The sequence below is a fragment of the Camelus ferus genome, chromosome 35 (assembly GCF_009834535.1).
Source record: "Camelus ferus isolate YT-003-E chromosome 35, BCGSAC_Cfer_1.0, whole genome shotgun sequence".
NCBI lineage: Eukaryota > Metazoa > Chordata > Mammalia > Artiodactyla > Camelidae > Camelus > Camelus ferus.
In genome coordinates this window covers 7233403-7240330 of record NC_045730.1, presented here as the reverse complement: position 1 = coordinate 7240330, position 6928 = coordinate 7233403, and the positions used below count along the sequence as shown (strand labels likewise).

General features: G+C 42.3%; 1 pseudogene; it reads left to right on the top strand.

The window, feature by feature from the left end:
• Positions 1–5230: 5230 nt before the first annotated feature.
• Positions 5231–6683, top strand: LOC102507103 (annotated as a pseudogene).
• Positions 6684–6928: the final 245 nt, after the last annotated feature.

Genomic DNA, 6928 nt, shown 5'->3' with positions numbered 1-6928 from the left:
TCTGGATCAACCCACCTGATGTCACCTTACAAAAAAATGGAAGTCAAAATTAACAAACATTCAATTTTGTAGAATTTAATGAAACACCTGACTTTCATAATTGATCATTTTTCTATCTTTGCTAGGAAAGTAAATACAGCGTTTCTACCCCATGTTCCACTTCTCCCTCTTTCTCTTTTTTCTTGTTTCTTTCATTGTCATTTGTCTTAGTCAGCTCAGGCTGCTGTAATAAAATATGACAGACCGGATGTCTTAAACAGCAGGCATTTATTTCCCACAGTCTAGAGGCTGGGAATTCCAAGATGATTGTCCAGGTGTATTCGGCTCCTGGTGTGAGAGCTCTTCCTGGCTTGTAAACAGCTGCCTTCTTACTGTGTCCTCACATGGCCTTTCCTCCAGGGAGAGATGGGATCTTCCTCTCTTCCTCCTCTCTAAAGGGCACCAATCCCATCATGCAGGCCCAGCTTCACAGCCTCATCTAAACCTAATTTCCTCCCAAAGTCCCCACCTCCAAATACATGTCACACTGGGAGTTAGGGCATCAACATGTGAATTTTGAGAGGACAGAAACATTCAGCTCATAACACAATTTGCTACATATATTTTCATATGCCACCTAAGATCATTTTGGAAAATGGCAGAATAGGAATGAATTTAATTTGGAATTTAATTTATCTAATTTACACAAATTACAAAATATGTAATGTCTTCATGAAAAGGGAACAGGTGAGCCAAGCCCTGTAGTTTCATGGAAAACACATGATGTGGTGGCCTCAGGCACCTGCCTCCTAAAGACAAAGGCTCTTAGCAGAAGACATAACTTTTCCCATCGGTAGTTTGTGTCTAGAAATAATGGTATGTGTTGACTTTAAATATATCTTCTTTTCCTGTGTGTGTCCATGTTTCACTACACACATTTTAAAAAAAGATTAATCAGGTAGTTCCAATTCTGCTCGATATTCCTTAAAAGCGAACAGATGACTTTCATATGAATATTTTTATCAAAGATTGTCTACCTAGCTCCCTTCAGCCCCTAACTCACTCAGTACTTTCTAATCTTCACTCGAGGCCAGTTTAGCCTGGATATCTTTGAAAGGAAAAGGTGTCTTCCATGTGAGCATTTTTCTAGTATTGGAAAGCTCTTGTCCAAGCTCTTTTAGGTCTATTCTCCAGTCACATGGAATAGTTTGCTTTACATTATCCACTCACTCTTTCTGCACAAACAGCATCAATGGACTGTGGGATGATCGGGATATATTATTAAGAAAGCCACTAGGCAGTCATGGACCTTATGAAGTTTGGATTTAGATTTGTCCTACAACACGGAACACTCATATCCACTACTAGTAGCAATACTTTTGTTTGTTTCATAGTTTTGTTTCATTTCACTTTAAACTACATTGGAGCAGAAAGTAGGACAAAGGTATGCATTGAAATATGATAACTGAGATGATTTTATAAATGTTGGGAAGAAAATTCCAAATACAACTGACAGAATACCACATTCTGTTGATTCTTATTTTGTAGTTGGCTTTATTCCTCTGATAACTATGTAAGTTTACAAAGCTAAAGCTCTAATCTGTTCTTAGAAACAATAATCAGTACATATATGTAAACTAAAAAAAGTGCAGTATGCTGTATATATGTATTTACATGCAATATAATGTGTATGTGCAGTCGAACTGTAATAATTCTACCTAGTAAAACTGAAAAAAAAGAATATGTAGCTATAAAATATACTTTTTTGAACAATATTTTTAAAATCATCGATCGTCCTTACATAAAAAATAATTTGATGTGAATAATATACATAAAAGGGCGTAGTGAAGCAGCCACATCATTTACTGTTAGTACCTTCTTTTTTAAAAATATGTAATTTAAAAAAATAATATATTTTAAGAATACGTGGATCGAGCTTTTGAATAGGAATTTTAAAAATATTTTTAAAAACTGCCAACATCCGTGAGTTTGAAATTTATCTTAATGGTGAGCCAAGTAAAGTAGGTATTTTTACAGTGCATTTTCCACCTATAAGAGTGAAATTACCTCTTGTGGGGTACCAAATTGTAGGTACATATATATAAAAGCATGACATTCTTGATGACTGTAAGAGCTTTCCTTTTACTTTCCTTGCAGGGATTCTCTAATAATTTGATTTAAATCTTCCTCCAAGCAGAGAATGCTGTCTAATTTGCTGTACTGCAGCTCAGAACAGAATTAATGTTTTTAATGAATCATTCTCCTTTGTAGAGAGAGATATATGGCCTCTGAACCCCAAATTACAAAAACTCCTTCTCAGTAATTAAAAGATAAAAATAAGCCTGACAGCATAAGCCTTTCAAATTTATTTATATATTCACAGTATCCTTCATAAAGTTTCAGGCACAAACTTCCCATCTCTACCAAATTTTTAGTAATAGTGTGGCCTACTTTAAATGCCATCTTTGCAAACACTTGTAATTTACTCTGAAAGTGTAGTCAGTGTGCATTTATGTGGAACACCTTCACAGTAAAAATAAAAATAAGCCTCTTTCAGAAAAAGTTTAGTTAAAAATGAAGAAGCTGGCGTATATATAGGCAACTAACATAACAAGTCAGGCATTTTTCTTTCTTTTGTTTATCCTACTAGGATAACTAAAACACACACACCTGCTGCATGGGGACACACACACACACACACATACATACACACAAAGTTCTAGAAAAAGCAGAAAAAGGCATTATAATTAAATTAGTATTGACACTATAGAGGGACAGCTGTAGAAAAACATTCATAGGAATGACTTTTTATCACATCATTCATAGTAATTTTTCCCCCTAAAGCTCACCAATCAATAACCTATAAGGTGATCTGAAAGAAGGCTGAGTCCTCTCAGCAGAAGGCACATATTCCTCATTAATTTGTAACTCACCAAATATATTTGACCACTGGAATAATATTTAATTATAATGATATGAACAGTTAAGAGAGATCCAGCAGGAAGGGAGAGTTATTCCCAGGGTATGATTCAAGTCTCCAGACAAATGGCACCACGTTCCCTAACCATTAGCAAATTTACCTAGGTGACGGGGCAAATCTGAAGACATATTAAATTAGGCTATAAAGTCATACAGGCAAAATGAAACCGCAAGGACGACAATACTACTACACAACAAGCTTTCTGTCTTTATCTGTGTACAATTAAAGAGTATTAAAAAGTGTGTATCAGGAAAGAATTGTGTATTACTTTGCATTGTTTCAGCGATTCAAAAAACAGTATGCCATATTTCTATAGTTTTTATAAATATTTAAAGCTCTTCCATATATACTATGACATTTGATGTTTATAAAAATTCTACAGTTTATCCAAGTCATGTATGCTTTATGTCCTTTGAGGCAGCAGTACTCTGTCAGGCACTTTTAAAAGAGAGTTTCAGATATTAACTCACTTAATCCCTGTAACAACATATGAAATATATTCTATCACTATCTCCCTTTACTGATTATAAATAGGAGGTTAAGTGACTTTTCTCAAATCACATACCTAAAGAGTAGTGGAGTCAGGCTTCAAACTCAGGAGACTCCCAAGTGAAGTTTTTTGTTTTTTACCCAAGAAAAGATGTAAGAGATAGGTCTGTAGACATATACCTAGTAGGCAGAAGAGTCTGATGTAAAACATGGATCTGATTTCTTCAAATCAAATAGTTTTTCCGTCGCAGATCCGTGGTCAGTCAGCTGAAGATTTATTGTGTATACACATACGAGACACCATTGACCATCCGAATAGCTTCTGGGACCTGCAAGTAAGGAGATCCTCCTCCACCGACTGCAAGACTCAGAATTAGTGTCAGGACTGTCTGCATGCTGCAGCTCTCCTCTCTCAGAAGCATTTAGTAAGGGCTGCAGAGGAGGCATTTACTTATAAAGGTTGTCAAAATAAAGGGAAGATAAGGGACACAACAGTTGCAGACTAGAACAGACTTAATATGGAGAGCCAGAAACGAAATTAAAAGTATATAATTATCTACGTGGGAAGTCCAGGGAAATCAAATTGACAGGAGGGACACCTTCCCCTCTACAGAAGAAAAATGACCTTCAATCTATCCAACCTCCCATAAACACTCAGAAATATGCTGAGATGTTTCCTGTTCTTTCCCCTTGATGAGGAGGTGAGGACATAGCCAATATCAAATGGTAGCATATGAAGAAAAAGAGAGACAGTGAGAGGCACAGAGATTGAAAGGGAAATGTTCCTAGCAGAATGCCATGTCCCAATAACTCAAAGGGAAGTTCCCCGCAACATCGTGGTATTAGAAGCTGAGTCTTTGGAAATTCTTGGGAGATTTCAACAGCCATTGAAATGTGTCTCTTTGACTGAGAGGGTAGTGGCCACCCTTACGCAGTTAAGGTCTACTGTCCTATACTTACTTTAAGGGAATCTCTGTTTCCTTTGTCTTTTGGAATTTTTCACCAGTCTTTGAACAAGTGTTTCTTCAAGAATCTTTCAGCTTTTCCTCCCTCAGCCTGAGCGAGGGCAAAACCTGCAGGCGGAAGAGGGGGTTCTGGCCCCCAGGTCCCTCCAGGGCTATCCCATAACTTCTCTTCTCCCTCTGGGCTGGATTGACGTCTCTCCAGTTAATTCACAGTTACTCCCCAGCCCCGGTTTTGCAGATGAGAAAACTGGGCGGGGAGTGTTCAAGTAACTTGCCCAGCCTCCCGGTTTCTGTGAGCAAGTCCTTCTGACTTTCAGCCACTGCTTGGGCGGGGGCTTCCCTCCCTGATGAGCGGGTCTCTGAGTAAGGGGCCCCGGATCCCTAGTTTCAGCAAGCCCTCTCCCTGCAGTTTCTAGTTCTCTTTCATGCTTCCATCCTGTCAGGTGGGTTAAAGCTCATTTTGAAGAATGGCCCCAGAAGACGACCCTGGGAGGGAGCTGACTCTGCCTTAGCCCCGCGCAGGGGCTCTTGCAGGGCCTCGTCCCCACCGCTGCAGCCTTCCTCTCCAGGACAGGTCCAGGATGTTTCCCTGTCCTGGCACCCTTAAGCCTCCCGCTGACCCTTTCCTTCTCCCCAGAGAGGAGCCCCAGCTCCTCAGAGCAAGGGGCTGGCCTGTGCTATTTACGTCCTTTCTGGGATTCTTCTGAGAACAGATTCTTGGTTTCAGTCTGATTCAGATGTGAAACTTTTCCCTCAGCCTATCACCCAGTTGCCGGGGGATGGGTCTCTGCCTCATCCACTTCTTCCCCTAGCCAGGCTCCTCCTGTTCCCCTCCTCAAAATTCTCCTGCCAGTCACTCAGTTTTGCTGAGACCGTGGAGGAGGAAGTCAGGGGCTTAAGAGGGAGCCCTTCTCCTCCGGGGCCTGGGGCCCCAGGGGCAGCACTTTGATACTTTAAAGTAGGAAGCTTTAATTCCCATGGCCAGCCGCTGTTCCTGGGCAGAGGAGTCACCTCCACGGCCCCATCCTCAGGCTGCGCTGCATGGTGAAGCAGTTGGAGAATGGGGAGGTGAACATTGAGGAGCTGACGAAAAACCTGGAGTACACAGCTTCCCTGCTGGAGGCCGTCTATATAGATGAGACACAGCAAATCTTGGACACAGAGGATGAGCTGCAGGAGCTGCGGTCAGATGTGGTGCCTTCGGAGGTGCAGGACTGGCTGGCACCTTCACCCAGCAGACTCAGGCCAAGGGCCGCTGAGCGGAGGAGAAGCCCAAGTTCCGGAGCATCATGCATATGGTGCAGGCTGGGACTTCGTGGAACGGATGTTCCGGAGAATGTACACCTCTGTGGGCCCCACCTACTCCACTGCGGTCCTCAACTGTCTTAAGAACCTGGACCTCTGGTGCTTTGATGTCTTTTCCTTGAACCTGGGCAGCAGATGACCATGCCCTGAGGACCATTGTTTTTGAGCTGCTGACTCAGCACACCCTCATCAGCCACTTTAAGATTCACACTGTGTTTTTGATGACTTTCCTGGATGCCTTGGAGACAGTACAAGAATCCTTACCACAACCAGATCCACGCAGCTGATGTTACCTAGATGGTCCATTGCTCTTGCTCAGCACAGGGATGGTGCACTGCCTGTCAGAGACTGAGGTCCTGGCCATCGTGTTTGCTGCAGCCATCCATGACTATGAGCACACAGGCACTACCAACAGCTTCCACATCCAGACCAAGTCAGAATGTGCCATCCTGTACAATGATCGCTCAGTGCTGGAGAATCACATCAGCTCCGTTTTCTGGATGATGCAGGATGATGAGATGAACATTTTCACCAACCTCACCAAGGATGAGTTTGTAGAATTGCGGGCCCTGGTCTTCGAGATGGTGTTGGCCACAGACATGTCCTGCCATTTCCAGCAAGTGAAGACCATGAAGATGGCCTTGCAGCAGCTGGAGAGGATTGACAAGCCCAAGGCCCTGTCCCTGCTGCTCCACGCCACTGACATCAGCCACCCAACCAAGCAGTGGGTGGTTCACAGCCTCTGGAACAAGGCCCTCATGGAGGAATTCTTCTGCCAGGGTGACAAGGAGGCGGAGCTGGGCCTGCCTTTTTCTCCGCTCTGTGATTGAACCTCCACGCTCGTGGTGCAGTCCCAGATTGGGCACACATCGTGTACCCCCTGCCCTGCAGGTTTCATCGACTTCATCGTGGAGCCCACGTTCTCTGTGCTGATGGATGTGGCTGAGAAGAAAAGTTATACTTGAAGTGTTCACTGCATTTATTTTTTCCAATGTTTTACTGTGATAAATACGCATAACATAAAATTTACTATCTAACCATTTTTAACTGTAGAATTAGTAGTGTTAAGCACATTTGCATTGCTTCACAACCATCACCACCATCCATATCCAGAACTGTTTTCATCTTTCAAAACTGAAACCCTGTCTTCATTAAACAACAACCCTTCTGCCTTTAGCCCCTGACGATCACCATTCTGCTTTCTATCTCT